The sequence below is a fragment of the Drosophila hydei genome, unplaced genomic scaffold (assembly GCF_003285905.1).
Source record: "Drosophila hydei strain 15085-1641.00,03,60 unplaced genomic scaffold, DhydRS2 tig00000001-arrow-pilon, whole genome shotgun sequence".
Taxonomy (NCBI): Eukaryota; Metazoa; Arthropoda; class Insecta; order Diptera; family Drosophilidae; genus Drosophila; species Drosophila hydei.
Genome location: NW_022045643.1, coordinates 7,903,172 through 7,929,423, shown reverse-complemented (window position 1 = coordinate 7,929,423; position 26,252 = coordinate 7,903,172). Strand labels below are relative to the sequence as shown.

The 26,252-nt window shown below is 36.2% G+C and overlaps 1 protein-coding gene across 9 annotated transcripts in view; it reads right to left on the bottom strand.

Moving 5' to 3' along the window:
- The window catches only part of LOC111594922 (poly(rC)-binding protein 3), a 117,794-nt gene that overhangs the window by 37,886 nt on the left and 53,656 nt on the right, over nucleotides 1–26,252 (bottom strand). For 8 of the 9 annotated variants that reach the window (XR_003944351.1, XM_030225360.1, XM_030225365.1 and 5 more), the window contains exon 1: nucleotides 21,452–21,899. The exons of the other annotated variant lie outside the window; for it this stretch is intronic. The gene's annotated coding sequence lies outside the window, so the exon portion shown is untranslated. Of the gene's footprint in view, nucleotides 1–21,451; nucleotides 21,900–26,252 lie in introns of those variants that run through there. 9 annotated transcript variants of the gene reach the window in all.

Genomic DNA, 26,252 nt, shown 5'->3' with positions numbered 1-26,252 from the left:
AATTTTTTTTTCTTCTTTGCCTTTTTTTCCTTTCGGCCAGTTAACAGTTTGCTTTTGCTTAATGAAACTTGAGCGAGCGCTTAAGGAAATGCTTCAAATGCTTTTATTCGAAGCCAGAAAGTAGAAAGCATTCTATATATATATATATATATATATATTTTTTTTCTGTCTGATTTCAGTTTTCTTTTTAGGTCTGTTTGCTTATTTTTTGGACTGTGGGCGAACTACTATGTTTTATGAAGAGTCTCAGCTTCAGCTTCAGCCTAAAGATTGCTTCGCATAGTGGCAAATGCTTCTCGTTAACATGTTCAGCTTGGATGTGTGATTGATGATTCGCTTGAAAAATGGCAAAAAACTCATAGTGAAATGAAATGAATTGAAATGGGAAAGACAACGCGCACACAGACACAGCCAAGTGAAGTTGAACGATGCTCCAAGTGGAAGTAGAACATGCCAAAAGCCGTTACGATGACCTCTTTAATGGACTTTACGCATAATCCAGAATAATGGTCTGGCACAATGTCAGGAAACACTTAGCGAACGCTGCAAATGCGAAATGTTATCTTTGTAGTGCGTTCTTAACCTCATTAACATTAATGAAAATCGCCGAGAGAGGCATTGCTCTTAGATGTGCCGCACGCTGTCAAACATTTGTTTTCTCAACCCTCTCAGAAATCTACAATCTCTTAGCTTATTTATCTCATTTGACGAAGCCAGCTTGAGCCCAGTTTTGAGCAGAAATGTGAAACTAATTTGGCCAAAATTGATTTAAAATTGCAATGCATAGACAATCTCAATTATTTTTCAACATGCAGCTCAAAATGTATTGCTAAACTAGCGCTCAACATCTGTATTTGGGATAATGGTTGCCTAATGCCATGTTAAAATGCTCGAATAATTTGATATCGAAGTGCCTACTTTTAGCCAGAGCAATTGGCATATATTGCAGAGGAGCCCAAGCAGCAGACTAACAACGGAATTTGCACACACACAAAGCGAAACAAACAGCATTTAGCGCATAAGTATTTAGTGCAAAGAGCCAACTTAAAACGAGCCCAAAAACCGGCCACCAACAGGCAAACGATCCCCTGCCTCTCATCTGGTTGTTAGCAGGAAAAATGCATCAATGCAGCAACGTAAAGCTGCCGTTGCCGTTGCTGTTTCTGTTGGTTGTTGCAAAAGGAAAGAAAAGATGAAAAAAAGAAAAGGCCAAGACAACGAAAGAGAAAAATGGCCAAACAGGCCGCCAGACGAGATGGTGATGCCAAAGAAAATGGCCAAACAAGTTCGCTATGTTCTACGAATAACGACCAAACAGGCTGAGTTGATGAACAGAGACAGCGAGAGAGAGGAGAAAGGTAGAGAGAAAGAGAGAGCAGCAGTTGCTGTAGCTAAAAAAAAAAAACTTGGCGTGCTTGTTTGTCATCATCATTATCATCATCGCCATGGTTTTTATCATTATCCACAGCTGTGGGGGCAAACGCTGAACGCTGCATGCAGTTTTTCAGTTTTTCAGTTTTTCACTGCCAGATTGGAGTGGAGGCAGACGGAAAAGAAACATGTTTTTCCAGCAGCGCAATTTTACCTTGCCAACAACCAAATACTGAAACGAGACCGAGCCAAAAACGAAGATACATCCGCCACATGGACCGCATGTCTTTCACTCACTGCAGCCAGGCAGGCAGGCAGGCAGCTCGCCCGCCAGACCAGTCACTCAGTCAGTCATTTCTTCAGCTTGGCTTAGAAGTTGGTTGGCTGCTTCGTTCGTTCGTTTGCCGCAGTTGCGTTAAAAGGTATTATGATAAACTCTGCGCAAGAGCCACAGCCAGAACCAGATGCAGAACAAGAGCTGCTGCAAGGAAAACAAACTAAAAGGCAAGCCAAGTTACTTACATGCAACATGAAGCACATGCCCCTTAGAGCATGTACATGTACACACAATAACACGGCAATTAGAAACAGCAAGAGTTTGCCACAGGTCTCAAAGAGCGAGAGACAGAGAGAGAGAGAGAGAGAGAGCGAGAGTGGCAGGTATTTCCACCGCAACAGAGCACGTAGAATAGTAGTTGCATTAGCCGCTCCCCAAACACACACACACACACACACACACATTCAGGCACATGACCAGCTTAGCTCTCTACAAAACTCTGTAGGTGGACTTTAAGTTGCGGCTTCAACTGAAGTTCTAATGAAATGCTTTGCAAAATGTTGAGCAACTCAGCCAAAAATAATATACTGAAGACAAACGATGATAAATGAAATGCCAAAAAGAACTTCAATAAGCAAAGTTTAAATTCTATTACTGAGTTTAAAGAACTTAAAGTTCGCTCTATTCAGATTTGATCACACTGAACACAATTTAAGTTTTTTAATACCTCAATTTATTGCTCAATAGGCACAAATATCAATTAAGTAATTATCAACTTTTAATTGAACATCATTATTATTTTTTTTTTCAAGTTTATGGATCCTGGCAAACACTTTCAAATTGACTTCTACGACCCACATCAACTTTTATAAGTGCTCTGCCTCTAGGCAAACTTTATGTGCGCGCGCTCATAAGCCAAAACTTTCAAAACTATATATTTTGCATCGCGTAGGTCGTGAAGACTCTTCGCTGCCTCCGCATTAATTAAATTTTGCACTAACGTTGAAAGAAACAAAGCAACAACAACGACAACAAATGAAAATAATAATAATACGATAGGGCGATGCCGCGCAGCTTTAAAGAGGAATTTAATTATAGCGAAGCTTCCATAGCCGCATAAAAAAAAGAGAGAGAGAGAGAGATAGAAAAAAAATTAAAAGCGAAGCACTACGTAGTACAAATCATCAGCAGTGCAGCCAGAAGCTAGCCGGTCACAACATAGGGCCGTAGAGTTCCGCAACTGGTAGACCAGGGAACGCAACGCAAGAGAGAGAGAGAGCGAAAGGGAGATAGGCAGAGGGAGAGCGAGAGAGGCTGACACTCAAAGGCCGCCTACAGTCGTTGCTCTGGTGCTTTTCTGCTTTTCGCTGTCGGGTTTAATGAACGGAAATCTCTTGCAAATATTCAATTGCTATACACGGCTCTCTGAAGCGCAGTCAGCGCAGACTGCACCACACAGATATGCATATATATATATATATATATATGCACATATATACATACAAATGCATGTATACACAGGCAGCAGTAAAGTATGTATATATAGGCACGATATGGTCGCATCCACATACTCTGGAAGTGAAGAGACAAAGCGCATGTCGAGCAGCAGCAGCCGCCGCCGACCGACCATGCCGATAATGATGTTGTGAATGATGATGATGAAGTTACACTCCAGCCCGAGTGCAATGTGCGTTGTGTTGCTGCTGCACAGCCCAATGATAATCAAGTTTGATAATGATGTTGCCCTACGGCTGCCAGACAGGTTGCTAGCCAGCCACCGCCGCCACCGCCGCCGCCGCCGCCACTGCCGCACGCCTGGTTTTTCGCAATTATTTGAAGTAGTCAACAGCAGCACAGATTTTCCACACTCACACACACATACAAAAAAACACAAGAAAACCCAAAAAAAAAAAACAAAAATGATGCGAACTTTGAAAGCCTCTGCGGAACAACATTTTTTATGGAAACGTAAAAATATCTGATACTAAAAAATTATCATGGAACTTTTTCAATTGATCGTTTACCATACAAACTGTTTTATAAACTAAAAGTAATACTAATAAAAATTTCAATTTAATAAAAATAAATATATAAAACTGTGAATTTATTTTTATATATTTTTTATGAATTTTGATATAGCTTTTTTAATTTTTGTACTACATTATATATATTGTACTGTATATTTTTAAAAATATATTTTTAATTTAATTTTTAAATTATACATGTATTTGTTGTTTAATTTTGTTTCTTTTCCCAATTAATTTTTTTAAATATATATATTTTTTATTGGTAATTTTTTCAGATATTTTTTAAATTTAACTTAGAATATATATACTTGTTTTTTAATTTTGTTTAAATATATTTATTCGTTATTTAATTTATTTTAAATTTATATATTTTTTATTTAATTTGTTTAAATATTTGTATATTTTTTATAATAATATTTTAATATTTTTTTTTAATAAAATATATTGATATTTTATCATTTTTTTTATTGAATATTCTTATTAAATCTAGTAAGTTATCAATATATCAATATAAATATATATTTATTAGTACGTTGCTATATATTTATATTTATTTATATTCCTCCCCTGCTACAAGCCAAGTTATACCCAAATACAAGGCACTTGACGACAGCATTAAAATACATTCGCTGCAGATAAACTAAAGCCCGGGCCTAGGCCTAATGCCAAAACATATTTATAGGCTCGCCGTCGCTAGATCTGTCTGCCTCTTCCTCTCCCTCTCTCTCTCTCTCTCTGTCTCTCTCTTTGGCTGCACATACATTTGCAATATTAATAATCTGCTGCCATTGAAAGCCATACAAGGCGCGACGCTGCGCTGTACGTGTCAACATTCGACGCTGGCTGTGCTGCCGGCGTCAGCGGCGACTGCATGCGCGACGGCGCATATAAATTTTGTGTTCTTTTTTATGCTTTTCTTCTGCTTCTTTTTTCTTTTTTTTTTTTTTGGAGTGGTCTAGGAACTTTTGCGCCATTGCGAGTGGCATGCAACGACAACAACAACAACAAGAGGCAACTTATATGCCAGTGCAGTGCACGCAGAGCGTGTGGAGCAGTGTGAGCGGCGGGGCAAAAGCTAGCGAAACATGGCACAGTGGTGTCATTGGAGTAACGAACAAACACACACATAAATGCAGACAGCGTGGGAAACGCTGCTATGGAAAAACTAAAAGAAATGCACATAAAATCAAATATGTTAAGCACTCGAAAGGCAAAAGGCGTTGTGGCTGGGAAAGAAAGGAACTTGTTTATGGTTAGGCAACTATTCAGGATAACTAGGTGCAGCTAAGGAAATGAATATGTTATAAAATATGTTAAGTAAACAGAAAAACGAATTGTAACTGGCTGGAGAAAATGTTTTATGCTTAAGAAACTACAAGAAGAGCTAATCAAAAGACGAAACAGTTAAGAACTAATAAGAAAATTAAAATAAATGAAGTAGAAGGTATATGGTTTGACAACAATTTATAAAAACTGAAAAATTAGGATTACAAAATTAGAAATATGAAAGTTTGAGTTTTTCACTATAATTTAAGAAGTATTCTTTAATGCAAACAGACATTATACGAAGAAAACCTTTCATAAGTAGAAAATATATTTTCTTCTTATCTAATCTTCATTTAATACTAGAACTCAGCTGTTTAACGAGCTACTGCAATTTATAATTTTATATATATTTCTTCATTTATCTCAACAATCGGCACCACTGTGCAGCACAAAATGCCTAGGCTATATGTCTGTTGTATAGCTATGGGAACAGCGAAACGGGCGGAGAGAGAGCGGAAGGGAGAGAGAGAGGGCATTGCTAACCACGCCTATCCATTGGCCTTTGTCTCCTGTGCTACGGCTTCTGCTCCTGCTGACTTCAATGCGTTGTTGTGTTGAGTGCACAACAAATATTGTCGCCGGCTAGGTCGGGAAAGCAACGCACTAAGCAGCAACGGCAACAGAGTGATGCCGCTGCCAGGCGACACAAAAGTAAATAGTAAACAAAAATAGTTTGCGGCCAAAGTAAAAATGCAAAAAGACCGCAAAGACAGCAGCGAAAAGCGCTAAGCAAAAGGCAAAACGCAAAACGCATGGCACAAGTAAATAAAAATAGCGTAAAACAGCTTTTTCTAGTTGTTGTTGTTGTTGTCATTGTACTGGGCCAGTTGAAATGAAATTAAAGCTGCTTAAACGCAGCCCTGAGACGTGTGGTTTACAGTCCGTCTCTGTAAGTATGCGCACACATATATAAGTATTTACGCTATATAAGCACGGGCCATTTAGTCAGAGCCCTATACACACATGTTCAGATACTCATATATATAAACATATATATATATATACATGTATGTATACAGCTCTTTATAAACTGATTAAGTGCACGGCATGCACTGCGCGCGGCCTAGCAGCAAATGACGACGAGCTCCATAAATTGATAAGCAATTTGCTCAACGAGATTAACAACAATTGGCTTTAGTTACTGCTGATAGGTGACTGGTAAGTAGTTATGTTAAATGTTATAACAATTGTTAACATATTTCGATCAGAGAATAACATATGTCTAATGGATGCAAGTGATTTACACTATAGCTAATCACTTTATTAGTCACAGATAAGAATATATAAAAGTGATTCCATTAGCATTCGTTAAAATAGATCAGTTTCAGGAAGTGAACAATATACGGCTAAAAATATTTATACATACGTCGTAGATTGTTGGTCTTATCTTTGTTAACATTCACTTTCGATAAGCCCAACAACATATAATCATATCGATACAAGATCTAGAGCAAACTAACCAAATACCCCCTCTTATCTACACAATAAGTGAATAAGTACATATACTAGATGTGGAGAGAGCACGTGCTTAGATAAATAGCAACAATTTATTTTATAAAAAGAAGGAAAAAGGGAATCGAGCGCAGCACAAAATATGCGAATCACAACAAAACATAAATCACTCAAAAGGTTATTTTATTGACCTTGAGTAATACACACACACACATACACAGAGAGAGCGAGGGAGAGCAAGCTAGAGTTCACAGTGCAATTGCCGGACATCACAGACGGCACTCGCGTATAACGGACAAATCATTTAACATAAACAAATGCCAAGCGAATCGCAGCTAAAGAGATTACAAACAAATTGTATGCGTTAAAAATAAAACAAAAATGCAGCAGCAAAAAAAGAGAGCGAGACAGCGTACACAGCGGGCATTGAACGCTTGATATAAGCAAAAAGAAAAAAACGAGCAAAAAGAAACAGCAACAACAACATAAAAGGCAGCCAACGAAACGAAAAGCACACGCAATTTGCCAACGCAGCTGACGACTGCGACGCTGCAGCAAAAATGAAGAAAAAGTAAAAAAAAAATAAAAACAAATAAATAAAATAAAATGCAAGAAAAGAAAAGTTAAACACATTTGATTGAGTTAACGATAGAAACGCGTCGACAACGCACAATGAACTTTCAACATGCTGTTAGATACTTTACAGTTGAGATGCGCATAATTTAGAGCAGCGCGCTCGCTCGCTCTCTCTCTCTTTCTCTCGCTCTCTCTGCTCCGCTTACGCTTGTTGCGCAGTTTGTAGCAATTGGCGTATGAGTAATATATATATATTTATATATATATATATATGTATATGTATATAGCGGATATTACGTATACGCAGCATTGGTTGTGTGCGCTTGCACTTTAAGCTTTACTACATAACCGAAAATATCAGAGTTCAAAGCACACACACAGACACAATCACGTGTGCATATAGTATTTTATTACACGACTGCATGAAGACCTTGGCTTGGCTTTGCTTGGCCCATTTTAAGTATCCAATTACGGCTGCAACAAACAGCATCAATAACAACGAGACGCAAACAAGCCCTTAGCCTGTGCACATTGCACTGCAACTGGGCGTGTGTCTATGTGTGTGTGTAAAAGTCAAACTATCAATTACAATTATGTGCACAAACGAGACGCTTGTCTTCGCACTCGCAATGCAAGTTACTCGCTCACCAGCTTCCGATGACTATTCAAAACAATTAACTGCTGCAGCTAAACAAATATTCAGGCAAAGTCTCCAACTTAAAACTAAATCTCAAAATGTGCACAAACTGTGGAGCGTTGGAGTAGAAAAGGCATGCGCCAATTGGAAAAAAACGAGATGTGCACACACACACACTCACACAACACACACAGAGAGATTTGTAGTTACATCTAGGTAAGCCCGCAACTAAGTACAAAGCGGGCTTGTTCGTCCCACGCCTCGACACACAGCTTGACCCAAGCCCAGCCCAGCCCAGCCCCAGTCACAGGCCCAGTTTCCATACCCAGTCCAACAGAAACACAATTTAGTAAATGCACTTCAAAAATTAACTAGCTTATGAAACGTTGCACAATGCAAGTGCATTGGCATTTGCAACAATAAAAAAGTGAAATTAGTATACAAAAACTGCAGAGGACTTTAGAAAAAGTTGCTTTCAATTTGATTTAAAAAAAAATTAATTACAAAGAACTAATTATTTGATATTCCAAAAATAAGTTATAGTTATTAAAAAATATAGTTATTAAAAGATAATTAAATTATTAAAAAATATTAATAAAAAAATTAAATATTAAATAATTTAAATTTTCAATTTAAAATTTTATTAAAAAATGCTTTTATACTTATATTAGTCTTTGAGAAATAAATAAATTTTGCAAACAAATTTGAACTTTAGTATTTAAAAAGAAAACAAAACAAATTTTAAAAGTTCTTGAAATAAATATTATATAAAAAAAATATTTTAATCTTTTCTTATAAAATTCAACTTTAACAACAGTTTAAAATTAAAAAAATCACTTTTAGAATTTATTGCAATAAATAAAAATGTTATATTTGATTTGTTATTAAGAAAAAACTTGAAAAAAAAAACTAAAAATTATTGAAATAAATATCAAATATATATTTAAATTATATTTCCAAGGTATTTTAATAACAAAAATTGATATATAAAAATTTCTCCACTTACAATTCTATTTATGCCACTGTGCATATGCACACAAAAGCTTCAATTGTTAGTAAAATGCATTTTCGATGCAATACGAAATGAGGTTGTTGTGAGCAGAAATCACAGATAAAGCAACTAAGATAGGGCGAACAAAAAAGAGAGAGAGAGAAAGAGAGACAGAGAATGGGAGCTGGCTATTGCTTTGAGAGGTGAGTGCAATTACGCTTCAATGCATCTTTAAGATATTGTATCTATATCGCTCTCCGATTGTATATGTATATGTGTATCTATGTGTGTGTTTCTGTGTGTGTAAGAGCAAAACTTGTAGCAAAGTCTGTGGCTGTGGCTGCGGCTGCTGTTGGTGATTGACAGTGGGACAGCTTGGCAGGCATTCTGTAGAATGTTACAACCACGCCATTCTTCTTCTTCTCCGATACTGCTAAAAGATAAGAACACGTCCGTTTTCATACGCAGCATCCGCAACATAGTAAAAAGCTTCAACCACTTTTCTATTAACGCAACACTGGAAATATAGGCAGACATCGCTCTGGGCTCTTGGTCTATTGTATCTATACAAAGGAGATTGCATAAATATATGGGTGAGCGCAGAGCTGAGCAGAGTCTGAAGAGGCTCTGCAAATTCAAATGCAATGAGGCGACACATACAGCAGCAACAACAACAACAACAACGATACCAATAGCAGCAACAACACAAGACTGCAATTGATTGCAGCAAAAGTTAAGTAGATTATGATGGAAAACTTTTAGACACGACAGATCCAAACGAACGGACCAGCGGCTGACTGACATGATACGAGAGTTTGCTACCGCAGCAACTGATGCTGGTTGGATGTGTTGCTGCTGCTGATGCTGTTGGCGCAGCAACCGCAGCGCTGGCTAAGAAAAGTTTTTAGCCCAAGTATGTTGTGTGTACTGAGAGTTTTACTAACTATTGGAAAAATGGCAAAAAGAAAATACCGAAAACGCTAGGCAAAGAAAGAAAAAACTAGTTTTTCTTGCTGCTCATTGTATACATGGCTTGGCTTGGCTGCTGAAAAGAAAGCCAACCAAAGCCGGAGATGAATTTTCGCTGCTCAAAGGCTGTCAACGTTTTATGATATTTATTTGCTAGAAATAAAATGTATATGCTTTAGAAAGAAATAAAGAACAAACCGCTGCTGAAGGCATTGATTGAGAGAAAGAGATAGTGAAACAGGAGACCGACACAGAGAGAGAGAGAGAGAGAGAGAGATGAAGAGAGAACAAAGATAACTGGCAGAATATAATCAACTTCCTTGACAGCAAGATTTTCTTAAGTGCAGCGTTTAACGGAAATTGTTAGCAGCAACAGAAACTAGTTATGATTTTTTTCATTCTTTTTTGGCTGCATAGTTATTGAATTTAATTGAACTTAACCACAGAGTTAATTTTCCAAAGAAACTTGATAGAAAACTGGACTAAAAGCACTACAAAGAGCTAAGATTTTAAGCGACTTAAAAGCGAAAACCTTGAGTCATAAAAGAGTTATATTAAGATAGATGAACAGAAATATTGATGAAAGTAAGACGTAAAGACAGATTTAATAAATTGTTGGAAGCATAGATATAAAATAGTTAGTGGCAGGAAATTGTTAAATTAGTAGAAAGCGAAGCTGAACCAGTGAGCTGTGGCAAGTAAATAAAAAATAATCAATTTACAACTAACTATGATCCTACAATGTTTTTTTTAATGATACATGAAGCTAGACTAAATTAAATAGTTTAATCTATTCTCTTGAACTACTAAATTTTGTTAAATTTTCTTTCTCAAGCCCCAAGTTCACATGTTTCTAACAAAAATACTTCTAAATTAATAAAAATATGTTAATCATAATATTAATTTTAATTTGTTTTCAAAATATGGTGTTAATTACTACATTTTGAGGTGCAACATTTAGTGCTCAGACGCACTACTATTTTCATAAACAGCTGCATAATTAAAAACAAATAAACAATATATTTATGTATATAGATATAAAACAAAAAACAAAATGTATATATATTTATATATAAAAATTTTTAAATATTTATCAATATTTAGACGCTGCAGCGTAGAGTTAATTTTAATTTGAAGTCTCCTAAATTTGCAGTCTAAATAGAATGCAATAAAATTTTAAAAAATTTCGTATATTATTATTTTATAATTTGCTTTTCATGCCATCGGAATCTGAATTTCAAACTAGAATGACTGCATTAAGTCAGATATTAATCTAGTTTAAGTCATTTAACCCTCAAATGCCTAATTTGTCTACAGAGCTTTAATTTGGTGAATGAAATTCATTTTCTGCGAGTCGAAATAAGCCCAGCTTATTACCAAAAACAACAAAAATTGCTACCATACAATGCTTAAGCTTTGGGAGTCCCCTTTTTGATGAGTTTTATGGAGTTTTTAATGGAATTATAGTTGAGCCCGGAAAAAGCTGGGCTTGTGAGGTTTTAAACAAAGACGAATTTAAAAATAACTATAAAATATTATTATAATATCTGAAAGCGGCTCTCAAAATCTTTTTTTAAAATTTTCAAAAATATTTATTTGTCAAGAAGATTGAGTCTTTTTGTAGTCACTTGTGGAAAAGTTTAGTTTAATCTCCATGGTCTTCATATTTATGTATATGTGTCTTTATATATATGTATATATATATATATATATATATACATAATATCTGCTGCACATAAACGCTAAATAAACATCTACGAAACTCAACTGAATTCCTCATAAGGCACATTTAGATGTTCAACGGAGATTTGCTCATAAGTTCATGTACTATAAATAGGTTCCTTATATTTAGCATCAAACATTTTCTTAATTTTCTATAAAGCTGCCCAATTATGGCGCCAAAAACTAAGCAACGTCATTAGCAGCATTGAGGTCGATTTCTCTTGTGATTTATTCTATCAGAGCTAACAGCTTTGCTGGAGAATCCCCCCCTGCCAGGTCAGGTAAAGCTTATTAAACGCTTTACTAATAACTTATTGCTCGTCAGTTCGCTGGGTTGGAGTTGAGTGGATTGATGAATCTTTAAACTAACACAAAAAACATCTGTTCGACAGGGCAGGTTAATTAATATATGGCTACCTGAAAATCGATTCGCCCACCCGGGCTATAACGCTAGTTTTTTTTATGGGGTAGGCGCACATTAATATTCAAATGTGCTAAAACTTACACACACACAAACAGACGCACACACAGAAAATGTTGTTCGCTTGTTTGCAAACAAAAATCAATGCATAGAACACATACCTGTGGAAGAGAAGAAGCAGAAAAAATACAAAATTAGTTAAAGAATTCAGCTTTTCATTCACTTTTGTATTTATTATTTGATTTTTTGTTTTAAAAGCCCAGCCCCGAAATAAATATAAACTAAAGCGGAAGCATTTCAGCTATTTCGCAAAAAAGGTTGTCGCTTGTTTTTTGCCAGAAGTTCTATTTAAATGAATAAATACATATTAAAACCAAATACAGAAAATAATAAGAATAAAACAAAAAAATATGTAAATATATTTGATAAATATTCAAAGATATATCACGAGATGCTTTGCTTATTTTATCGCATGAATAACTCAAATTTTATTCATTTTATCAATATTTGTGTAATGAAAAACTAATTGAAATACATGTTTCACTCGATAAACAAATCTTAGAAAATTTTCATTCCATTTTGCCGCAATTTGTTTGCATTTAGAGAAACTGGTTTTTAATGGCATGGAAAATCTTCGCTTGTTTATTGTAGACACTGCGCAGGAAATGGGAAAATTACAGTGACCAAAAGACAAGCAGAAGGAAACGAATCGCTTCGAGTTTAGTTTCTAGCCAAAGACGCTGAGATGATATTGAACCGGTAAATTTTTGTATTTTGATCTTTTTTGTAAGTTTTTTTTTATATTTTGAGATACACTTTTTGATGTCAGGCGCTAAACGATGCTGAAACGGAACTGGTAGCCCCAAAAATAAAGTAAACCGGCACAACAGGTAGTCAAGTAAGTCAGCCGTCAGTCTATATGGAACGAGGCGACAGACGTATCGAGTGCTAATCAAAAAACAAGACAAGGTATGCCAGCAAATGTGGCAAATATAGTAGTAAATCTGGCAAATCTGGCTAAATAACCGGACGAGCGCAAAATAGAAATAACAGATGTGCTCGCAACAAACCACTTCCATATAGGTCAATAAAATTGCGAGATATATGGACATATACATATATATATATAACAAGAAAAATGAAACGAAATCTTTGCAAATCGAAAAATCAAATCAAAAGCATAATTTATAAATCGCATGTCCGACAAAATTTTTGACAAATTATTTCTCCCGCTGGCGCAGCAACAGCAGCAGCAGCAAACAAAAGTTAATGAACTTGTTGGCCAGATGATGCTCAGACAGAGGCTGTTGAGAGGAAACAGAGAGTGCGAACGAGCAAACAACAACACCACCACGACAAGCTAATGATAATAACATAACACATACAATGTACACAACAAAACCAAAAGCAGCAGCAACAACAACAGCAACATTTGGTTGAATGAATGAAAATGCCTACACCGCGGCTAAAACGCTTTAGCCCCGAAGCAACTACATAAACACTAAGGCAAAATTCGGTTAAAAAAAACAAAATAAAGCAAATACACACACACACACAAATATATATACATATATTTTCATATATAAACATACATACACACAAATGTATATATATTTATATATCACACTAGAACCATATCAACAGAGAGGCGCAAGCGAGAGAGCGAGTCGCATGGAGAAAAACAAACGCTGGAAACCTATTTGAGTACAATAACATCTAATGAGATTAGCAACAGCAAAGAGCGCGGTTGGTCTTTGCGTGAGAGTGAGAGAGAGTGCAGGCGTGTGTAGTCACACAGCAAGAGAGAGGGAGAAAGAGCATGCAAGTGGGCAGATCGTTTAAATGATCTTGCGATGCGTCAGATACTTGCATTTCAGCTAATTAATAGCAAAACAAATGTTCAATAAATCAGAAAAGAGAAAAAATAAAATTAATAAATAAACACAACGGATTGACCATAAAAAGAACAATATATAAAGTGGGAAAATAAATGTTTGTTTAGTTATTCAAAATGCAAAAGTGGGAAAAACTATGAAATCCAATTGAGTTTATTATTTACTTTATTTAATATTTTTTTGGTTTAAACTTGGCAATAGATAAATATTTATTTTAATGGCTACATATTTGTAATAAGTATATATATATATATATATATATATATATATATATATATATATATATAATATACAAATTAATATAAATATATATATTTTTACTATAATTACAAACATAAATATGTATGTAATAAGCACAAACCAGAATAATTAATGAAATTAACTTCATATTTCTCAAATAAAATAAGTTAAATAAAATTAAATATTTTTAAAAACACTTTTTAAAAAAAAATGTAATAACTATTAATTATAATTGAATAGTTATTTGATCAACTTCAATTGTTTATTTATATAATTAATTACAATTGAATTTTTATTTTATTAATTCCAATTTGTTTTTATTAATCATCAAAAATATTTAATTTGATAACACCAGTGAATATTTATTTTTTTATTTATAAATAAAAATATTTATTTTAATAATTCCAATTGAGTATTTATTTTCCTCTCTGTTCTCTTTTCTACAAATCCCTTTAAAATGTTCAGAATTATCAGCTAATCAACTAAGCAGGCAAGCAGCTTTAAACAAATCGATACGCCCCATTTTCGATTTCAATTTAGACATGAGCTAATTAAGAACAGACCGAAGAGCAATAAATAAAAATGGTTAACAGGGAAATACCCTGCAGACCTAGGCAAAGTAAGATAACAGACAAGCAAAACTGCTTTTGATAAATACAAATAAATATTTATATATAAAATAATAGTAAAACTTATTGACTTATGTTTCGCTTTATCATTTATAATTTGAAAAAAATTACTTAACATTTTTCTGACAGTCGTTACATATCGTCGCTCGCTTTTTTATGCCCGGTCGCAAGTTTTAAATATTTTGTATTTCGGCTTTTGGCTTTTGTTTTTTGTTGGGGGATTTTGATAAACTTATTGTAGTTCATATACAAACGAAATCGCCGTCGCGTCTGTATAATAAGCAAAAATAAATGCTCATAAATATGAACAGGTTGGAGCCGTCGCAAAAGGCAGAAACAACAAAATGCTGTGAACAGAAATTGATACGTTGACATTTGCATTTAATTTAAAAAGGTGATTTTTTATTCGTTTTCGATATCAATTGCTGACAACTAGTAAACATGGCCATTGTGTGGACAAATTGGATTTGTCTGTGAGGGAAAAATCTTTGAAGTTTTTCGGCCAAATAAGGTTTCTTGCCGATGCAGGCGTTGACAAAAATGGCAAGGCTGACAGCTAAGGGGAAAATCAATGGATCTCGGTTTGGCTGCTGTTGTCATTGTAATTAGCAGCATCAGCAGCAACAACAAATACAGGAGATTCCTAGAAATAGTCAAGCTATGTGTAACTGGTTAAGAGTCGGATAATGCCTGAATGCTCAACTGATTGCAGTTGGATGCTGCTGTCTGCTGTGGACTGGATGATGGATGCTGAATTCTGTGTATGTGTTGCACTAATAATGTAAAAATAGATGCCAAGAATTAATGGAAATTTTTTATGGAATTTCTGCTGCAGCTGTAAGTCATCAAAATCCATTTATGGCTGATTGCGTGAGCAGATGCGTTTACGATAAGCCAATGTCCAAATGAGCTTCAATTCAGCTTTGCACTTTCGAGATATTCTGGTCAATAATTGCTATAGCTTGTGTGTGTGTGAGTGTGAGTGTGTGTGTGGCTATAAACACATATTGCATATCTACTGTAGACAGACAAATGAGCCATAAAAAAACAGACTTGATTTGAACTAAATAAAATGACTATTAAAGAAACAATATCAAATTTGCGAATTTAGTTTTAATTATAGATTTCTCTACTCAATCAGCAAGGGAAAAAGAGTATATTGGTTTTGTGCAATGCAAACTAATTTATGGTCATTGAAGCTGGAGACTTAATGTTTGGAATATATAGACCCTTGCCAACCAGAAGTGTGACAAATCGGTGAATACTATATCTGATATATGCTTTAGGCACATATATAGAGATAAATCTAGATATAACATATAGCATAAGTAGAAGTTTACACCCAATGGGTGCGTGGCAGACTCACTTTTGTGATTTACTCAAATAACTTAATTATTTTTGAAAGTTGAACGAGTATTAGACAGTCGTTCACACACGATTGCAGCATTCTTAATTGATTTTTTTTATAGTTTTTGAAAGTTAGCACTAATTGCACACAATATATATGCATATAGATACATCTACAAAAAGGTTCCTACCTGATCTATTAAGAAACGTCAATTTAGTATTATAATTTTAACTAATATAAAACTGATTTTATAATAATTTTAAGATCCTACAGTTTTAAGTCTAGTAACATGTATCTATAATCGATATAAGCCTCGCCTGGTACCACTAGTAAGCCCCCCATAGATCGCATGTAACTTCCTGTGTGCGCGCCTTATGCTCCCAGACAGTTATGACTGACAAATCTGACAGCTATGGGGCGCTCATTGTACACATATATACATATACATATATGTGGAGCTTATGGCACGCATCATATGCTCGTAACAAGAGCTGAGTAGCGCCGTGGAGTGGGAGGACGAAGCCTGCTTTGATAAAGGCGGCCAGCGAACGGGGTGGCAGTTGTTATCAAAGCTCCTCCAATGTCTCGCTGTCTCGCTTACACTCGCTGTCTGATTCTTTTGCTCTATACATATATATATACAACTCAGCACAGCACAGCTTATGTGACTTAGAGCAGAAGCATTCATATATATATTATGTAAATTACGAGCAGAGGATACATTCCGCAAGTTCAAGTCCTGCCGAAAATGCCGTCGTGCAAATGGCATAAATAAATGGTTTCGTTTACGACTCTGGACATTAACCTGTTAAATTTCTAATGTGTGCGAGTCAAGAGAGTGTCCCGCGTCCAACCTTACACAGGACAGCCAGTCAGGCTGGCAGACCCGCAGTTATTTCAGCCAAAACACAGCGTTTGCCTCACGTCTCTCGACTCTTGGCCCCGTCGACCCTTAAAGTTGTTGCTTTTCCGGCCGCAAATAGCCAACGAGCAGCAACGTTTTGCATATTTAAGCAGCCAACAGCCAACAGCCAACAGCCAACATCAAGCGACCTGACAGCCCTGGATAATCTGCCATACTAATGTGACCAGCCGTCGAGAATGCGAGGTGTGAGGGAGACTTTGACTTTAACTTTAAATGCGATTGCAAATGCACAGCGAGAAATTAATGTGCGTCAATTTAAGAGTTTTACATGAAATTGCCTTATTTATAAAGAAATATTTTTTCAAAGAATAGAAAAGCTTTGAGCTACACTGCGATAAATCAATGTGCATAATGTGAATTCGAAATAAGTTAAACTTAGATAAATGTAAAGCAAATTTTCCAATTTATATACGGTGTTTTTATCAAAACATTAATAAAAATATATAAAATTTGCAATTATATATATATTTTTAATTATATAATTATTGTTTAATTCTAAGATTTTAAAAAATATATATATAATAAAAATATTTTCATTTTGAAAAATTTTAAAAAATAAAATGAAAAATGTTATACATTTTTAAATAAATTTATAAAAAATGATTAACATTACACAGAAGAATGAAACTTTTTAAAAATAATAGATTTTCATGTAAACGCAGACTGGAAATTCACTTAAATATTATATATTCTATAAATGATTCTACACACATTAGAAAAATAGAGTATAAAAAGTAAATCAATAACTTCTTTTAAACATATTTCTATATATCTCAAACAATATAAGTTAAGCCTAAAGATTAACATTCCAATTTATGATTTCAGTCTCTGTGGCAACCACAAATTTCGCTCAGTGTAAGTAGCTGCGACAGCGAGAAGGGGTTTTTTGCATGGGTAAGCAGGCTGGCCGCAAAATCAATAATGATTACATTTGCGTTGCATATTTCACTAGACTGGGGGCAAGATTTGTTGCTGCTGCTGCCCATCGTCTAAATGACATTTGCGAGCCTACGACGACGACGGCGACGCGACCGGAAAAGGAGAAGGCGCAACGTCAATTCTTGGCCGGTCAGGTGGTTTGTTGGCTGTGGTGCCGTTGGCTGGTGTGAAAAATGCAGCTAGCAAAAAACATACAAAAACAAACACAAAAGACGGAACGCGGTTAAGTGCTCAGAGGCAGCAATAATGCAGCCTACGCCCACAACTAAGCAGGGCGAAGACACAGAGAGAGAAAGAGAATGAGACAAGGAGAGTGAGAGAGAGAGACTAGCAGAGTGGGAGGCAGAAGGTGTTGGGACGAGTGCACCCCACTTCAGCTCTGAGCTGTGGTGCTGCATGAAAAGAATGAAGAAAAAAAATAAACGGGTTGAGTACATTGCGCTGTGGGGCTTCGAAGCAAAAGAAATGCAGAAAGCAAGAGGAAACTGCAATAAGTGGCGCGCAGGGTCAACAATAAAAGGGGGGCGGCTGATAAAGTGGGGGCGGGAGGCAGACAAAGAGGAACGCCACTCAATGCAATTCAGCAACGTCAACGGCCTACAGACGACGGCAATGAGTAGAAAACAAAGAATAAGAATCAAATAGAGAGAAATTGTGTGAAACAGAGACAGAGAGAGAGGGAAGGGTGGCGAGACTAAGACGAGACTAAGCCAAAGCCCATGCCCAACCAGTTAGAAATTGCAGCAGAAAAATGCAACAAAGTACAGCTACCAATCTGATAGCGAGTGCACACATACTCACGCAACACATACAGTCACTTACAGCTACCTACTCTTCCTCCTCCGCCCCCCACGCTCATACGTTTTATGCTCGTTTGGCAGGCTGAAATTCAACGCAGCAGAACGAGAGAAGCGGTAGAGTAAAGTAAATGAGTAACAAATCTAAGAAGGCTGACTGCGCAATACCCCAGACCTAGACAATAACAACTGAAGTGACTATAGAATTTACAAATTTTGGACTAGACAAGACAAGGGAGTCTTTGAGTGAAGTATATATTATACCTATGTTTAAATATATATATATATGTGTAGAAGCATATAAAGAAATATATAAATTTACATATACTATAGACATAAAACACATCAAATATTACGCTAATATAAATGCACTTTAAACAAACAGTAATTACATTGCACAAAGCCCATATACAGTCTTGTCTTGTTGAACAGGGTATAAATAGCAAAGAAAATGCTCACATACGAAATACCAGACAAAAAAGAAAAGCAGGCGACAAAGCGACGTGTGTGCATCAAAAAAGCACAAAATAGGCACAGTGCGAACGAAGGAATGCAAAAGAGAGCAAAAGCAGCAGCAACAGTAGAAGCAGCGCCAGCGCCAACGACAGCGGCAGAAGTAGCAGCAGCACCAGCAAAACGCAAAGTAGAAAATGCAACATAAAGCGAACACGTCAAAGCAATTGCAACTGAATGCAGTGCAAAGGAGAAGAAGAAGCGCACACCAACAGCAATTCGGGCGGTAAATGGGCGGGACAAGCAGCTGTATATCATGTACGCAAAACAAATAACTGATAAAAGCTGGAAAAAACACTTGACTACATCTGTGTACGTGTGTATAAGCTTTAAATTCATTAGAAAAAAATTAATAAAATTTGGTAAAAGCCTTAATAAGGCAGTTATTATAGAGTAAATATTAGAATACATTTTTTTTCAGAATTGCAAAAAAATAATGCTTCAATAAATAGAACTTTAATATTTATTTATCATATAACAATTCATATTAAAAATAAACCTAGACAACAAAATTGTATAAAAGTATTTTCTGATGCTATAAATTATCATACAAATACAGCTATATATGTACATAAATAATTTCCAAAGCTTTCATCATAACTAGTTTTTTTTTTTTTGTAATTTTATTTAGACAGTAATTTTTGTTGTACTCAACTTTGAAGCTACGATACAGAGTTCTTAAAATAAATCGAATAGGAATCTCACAGATTTCTGGTTTGCCAGCCAGAGTCAATATGTGCATATAAGATAAGTGTGTATGTGTGTGCTTTTGTTGCTACCAACCCAAATTTTGTGAGCGTGCCAAGTGTAAATGATTTGTATGACTAGGCAGCAACAGCAACAAAAATCTAAACAACAAAGCAACGCCTGAGCTTGAGCTTTGTGCAAAGCCCCGAACCAAGTCAACGGAATATGAAAGGTGGAATGAAAGAAAGACAGAGCAAGAGAGTGAGTGAGCAAGCGAGGAGCGACACGGTCGGGCGTAAATTCAAATTCAAATCTGTCTCTTTTCAAGTGCAGCGAAGCGACGACGACGACGGTGGCAACGGCGACGACTACGTCGCCTTAAAAGTAATCACAATTGAATTTTATAGGCGACGGGGCAGATGCAGTAGCAGCAAGAGCAGCTCATACACAATATATTACAAAGGTTTCTGCAATTGGTTACCTGGTTCTCTGATAAGAATAAAGCTCCTTGCAAGCGTTTACCAAGCGGAAATGATTAAGGCAAAAAGGGCTGTCAAAAAAATTGATTCTTAAAAAATATTAAGCGAAAAATAAAAATCGTGCGCATTGCTGCCCACGCCAATTAGAAAATGTATATAAATCCCAACTGGTAAACGCCAGTGTTGTACAATGTCAAAACAGGCGACTCGCACAAACACACACAGCCTATTCAACATTTGAGAGCGGAGAGCGGCTTGCGCAAGAGAGCAAGAAGCAAACCCAAAGGCGCGCGTAAACGGCGACTGTTCCAAGAATGCAAGGCACAAAAGGAGGCAAATAACAACAAAAAGAAGAAAACAAAGAGCGCTGAGGCAAAGCAAAACGTGAGAAGCAAATAAGAAAATAATGCGACGCCGCCGCCGCCGCCATACAAAAATCAATTTCAAGCGGCATGGGGACGAATATGTTAAATGCGAATGTGATATATGTGTGTGTGTGGATGCTGCCTTTGGTTTTGCACTCTAAAAAAGGGAAACCACAAAGCGTGTAACGAATTTCTAATGCCCTTTACAATTGAAGTTTGTCAATTGATCATGTGCACAAATCAAAGTTAAGTCATTTCTGAACAAATTTCTTATATAACACGAAATTAGTATTCACAATAATTTTGAACATTATTTAAGCTTCATAACTTGTATATTTAACATATATAAATAACAATGCAAATTATTAAGACCTGTTTTTCCAGATCGAGTTTGAATGAAATATATATTAAACATGAAAATATTCTTATTTTTGATTAAAATGAACTGATTTATTCAAATTGAATACATTTTTCCAAGTGTTACCAAAGACATGAGCATATTAATGTGCTTGCCTCCAGCAAGAGCATAAAAACTGTATACACCACAAACACACTCACACACCGATAAAAACACACACACACACACAAACAGGCACGCAACACGCGACGGCTTTGCCGGCTGCCCACAAGATGAGAGCGAATGAAGGAACAGAGAAAGAACGCTTAATTATGCTTAATTTGTTGTTAATCAAACTGACAAACAACAAACTTATTAAACAGTTGTAAAGTCGTTTTTGCACAACACTCGCAGATAGCGAAATAAATGATGAGAGAGAGCAAAACCAAAGACTAACGCGGCAGACAACAAAAGCTGCTTAAAAAATGTGTTCGCCAGTCAAATTCAGTGTAAAAAAATTGCGCTCACGTTTTTTTCTCAGTTGTAGCTGTAGTTGCTGTTTAGTGTTGTTATTATTTTTATTATTGTTGTAATTTATGTATGTTTTGTTGCTTTTGTGTTTTTGCCGCTTATTTCAAGTGCTGTTTGTACACTGCGCTCTCTTCCTTTTCGGCTTCACGTTTCAGACTTTGTATTGCAATTTGCAATTTTAGACGCGACGCGCTTTTATTTGGTTTTATTTCTGCGTTTTGTGTTTTGTTTATTTTGTTGTTGCTTTTTATTTGACTTTTGCTGTATTGCTTGTAATTTTGTCACAGTGTAATGCACGACGCGCGACAACAATTGCTATGCATAATACAATTTCCTTATTTGCTGAATTTTCTGTAATTTTTCACTGACCAACAAATCGAGACGTTGCGACGCGTTGCGAGCTGAACGAACCGTACACCACCATTAAATTTTTATAAATGACTCAGTTTCGCGCTCAGTTTTTCTTATAAGAACAAACAAGCCAAACGGGCTGGCACATCGCGCTCTCCGTCTCTCTCACACTGTTAGAGAGCGTACGCCACCCGCAGTGCTGTTAACTAACATGCCACTCAAACTGTTAACGCACTGCTACAATTGAGAGCGCCCTGAGTGTACAGTGCGCAAACGGGCTAACCGAATTGCATTACATACTCTAGGGGATGCACTCTTATGTTAACCGACCAGCTTAACAGCTGACTGCTAACGGCAGTTGAGTGTATTTTGTGTTGCCTATGCGCTCTACTACACGCTTAGCCGAACTATAGTTGTCTCGCTTACACTTGTTACGCGCCGCCTTATGCCAGTTTGAGTGCATTTCACTGAGTGAGCAAACATTCTGAGTGCAAGAATTTCAATGTTCATTGAGTGTTGGATGGATGAAAAAGTGCTGCCAAGTTGTGAGCATTTCAAATGCGAGCATTTCAACATAATTTACAGTAACATGTTACATGTATGTGTATAGAAATTTCTATATTGCATTAAAGTTTAATAGCATTATTAACATGCAACAACAAAAATTTAACTCAATTGACACAAATAAATGTTTTAGTTCATTATAAATAATTGCAACAGCAGCAAGCAGAATTTTTAATTATTACATTATTTAAGCTTTTTCACTTTTGTTGACACTTTTTTGAACTGAAATGTCAATGCTTATTGGATAAACGAGTCTAATTTGAATCCTAATCAATTCGTGCTTAATAATCTATTTGTAATTAATAGAATAGCACATAAAAAAGAGATATTTGTAAAATTTATAAAATAAAATTGTTGGCATATTCAAATATCATTAAATTTTTTGGTAATTATTGAGAATTAAGATTTTGCTGTGTTGAAAATCTAATCAGTCAAGATAGACAACGCTTATAAGATAATATATTCCTATTTGATTTCAATCCTAGAGACACTCAATATGAACATTTCGTATTGAATATTTCATTCTTATTCGATTCAGACTCAACGTTTATTGGATAATCGATTTCCCTATAAGGAAAATGATTCTAACCTGAAGATAGATAGATAAAATGCATTTATAACTGTGAATATTAGTATTTTTATAATTTAAGCATTATTAAACTCGCCTTGAAATGCAGGTAAATATTTGTTTGTCTGTTGACAACACCTAGAAGGGACTGAATGGAGTTCCTTGAACTAAAGTCTTTGAAAATTCCATCGAACAGTACAGCTCATGCAACACTAGGTCAAGTCTGAGAATTCCCTAAACATTGAAAACATTTTTGTTTCCTTAATAATCCGCTTAGCAACTCTGCATAGAAAATTTCCTTTCAGTTGAATTTTTTCATATTTATATTAAGTAAATATTCGAAAATGTTTATTTATTTATTTAATTTATGTAAAAATAAATAAATCTACTTTTTTTGCAATTCTCTTGATATTCGCTAAACATTGTGAACAGTATTTGACTCAATATTTTGCAATACCCTGTAAAAATAAGCAAGGCTAGCAAGGGTTAGTTTGTGCTATAAGCTGTAAAGGAATTTTCTGGACTGCAGTTGAAATATGTAGGGTATATAGGAGGTGCAATAACAGAAAGTCTAGGGTATTGTAAGTCACTTAGAAAAGTGCGATTTAGCAATATTTTATGCACATTCCAATTGGAACTTGAATACATAACGAAGTAATGCATTGTAATGCATAGGCCGTAGCAAAAGTAAGTATTAGGGTATTAAAAGCCGCTCTAAAAGTGGAAGGTAGCTCAGATATGTATATTCCCATTGGAAAACTAATAAGAAAATATAGCTATTTGTTGGTCTCAGCTGTTCAAAAAATTATTATAGGGTCAAGTCAATCAGAAAAGTAAAAGGCAGCTTAGATTTTATGAATATTCTAGTTGCAATGTTAACTAAATTTGAATGTTAATTTCCAATTGGAGGTTGTCATGACTATAAACCATACACAAAATCAGTCTTACAGCTGCTCACGAGGTATCTCTAAGTACATCACACACGCACACAGACATACCTAAATATGTCTGTTTGTAGCTCATACATTTAGCCCGAAGGCAAAAAAGTAAGTCCCAAATGGAATATAATTTCATATGCTGCACGTAAATCAGATTAAAATATTGCACAAGTGCTAAATGCTATGTGCACACCTGTGCCACAGCCTCACCTGTGCCGCGTGTGTGGGTGTGTGTGTGCAAGGATGTGCACAAAAGTCAATTAATTGAATAAAAATACATTTTTCTTTCTTTATTTGTTTTTGTTTTAAATGTTAAATATACAAAGCGAAAAAAATTAGTGAAAAAACTAAAAAAAAGTTAAAAAGAGGACGGAAAAAATATTATTGGTCAGCTGCGGGTTAATGGGGCGCAGGCTGTGGGCGTGGCACAATTTAAATGTCACACGCAACAATTTACACAAACAAAGCGTGCGAGCGAGAGCGCAAGAGTGTGTGAATGAAAGCAAGCAAGAGAAGGAGGGAGAGGAAGAGTGATATAAAAATGCATTGCAGAGCGAGTGTGAGAGAGAGGGAGAGAGAGAGAAATGGAGAAGGGCAAAAATTGATTTGCGTAGGCGCAACTTTTGAACCTGGTCCAGCGATAAGTGAAAAACTTAATTAAATTTTTAACAAACAAAATAAAATGAGACAGAGAGAATGGCAGAGGGGGAGAGATATAGAGAGAGTGGCAGAGAGAGCTGAAGAATATGAAGAAAGAATGTTACAAGCGAAGTGCATTAAGCTTCGCGAGTTTAATTAAATTTTTTTTTTTTTTTATAGGCAATATATTTATTTCTTTATTTTGTTGCAGCTTATTGTCTTAGACTCTATAGCGCATTTAGCTCTAAACCTTAACTAATGGGAGGGCAGATATGCCAATTATTCTGCACTTGTAGCTACTATCTTAATTAGTTCTAATATTGTCTAGAGGATGCAATCTCTTCAGTCTTCGCCTATTGTTGTTTATAGCCAGGTTGCTTGCGAGATGGTTAGGATGCGCTGCAAGTCTGTCCGCGTATCTTGAACTGTGTCGCCCAATGAGTTCAGCAACTGTGGGAATTGCTAAATCCCTATGTAAGACTGAGTTTCTTACAAACCAGCTGGCTCCAGTCCATCTGCGTAGTGCTTTATTCTGCAGGGTCTGAATTTTGTTCCTTGTAGTCTTCGCCGAGGAGCCCCATAGAGAGATACCATATACGAAGGTTGGGACAACTATTGCCTTGTAGATGGCGGCCTTGCTGCTGTAAGACAACTTGCTTGAAGCTCTCAGCATCCAGTCGAGGGTTTTTAGCTTGCTTTTGCATTTTGAGGTTACTTGACTTATGTGCGCTTTAAAAGTCAGCCTTCTGTCAAGAGTGATACCAAGGTACTTTACTTTTGAGGCTTTGGGAATAGTGGGCCCCAATGCAACGCTTGGGCAATCTCCTCTTCTAGTGGCGAAGGTAGTATGTACAGACTTTTGTGCATTAATGGTGATACACCACCGTTTTGCCCAGCGTCCGAAAGAGTCCAGATATTTTTGTAGTGAGTCTGAAGCTTCTTGCGCAGATACGTGACGTGATAAGATGGCGGTGTCATCTGCATAGGTCGCTATGAGTACTGCATCTGTACTTCCTATATTTGGCTCGGGAGTTGGCATATCTCCTGTGAATAAAGTATAAAGTGTTGGGCCTAGAACACTACCCTGTGGTACTCCAGCCATAATTGGTCTAGTCAAGGATACTGTTTGCCCCCTTGACACTTGGAAGGTTCTTCCAATAAGGTATGAGGATAGCAACGCGAAAAATGGGGCTGGAAGGGTGGTCCTCACTTTCTGCAGCAGTCCCAGGTGCCAAACTCGATCAAACGCCTGTTTGATGTCTAAAAAGACGGCAGAGCAGTACATCTTTTCTTCAAAGGCTCCAAGGATATGGTGCACAACTCTGTGAACCTGTTCCGGTGTTCCATGCTGTCTCCTGAAGCCAAACTGATGGTTTGGAATGGCCTCCTGGCGTCCCAGATGTGTCAGTACTCGTTCCAGAAATATTCTTTCGAATATTTTGGAGAGTACTGGCAACAGGCTAATTGGTCTGTACGACTCAATTTCTCCCACGGGTTTGCCAGGCTTAGGAATCATCACAATCACGGCGCGCTTCCAGCAGGCTGGAAAGTGCCGGATGCGGAGCATGGCGTTGTACACCATAGTTATGTAGTCTATGGTGGAGTCAGGCAGTGCTCTAAGGACTCTGCCGTTTATTAGATCATATCCAGGGGATTTTTTTGCCTTCACTCTTCTGATGTGTTCAAGAACCTCTTCTTTTGTACATCCAGTTATCTGGTCTTCAGCTGGGAGGGGCGA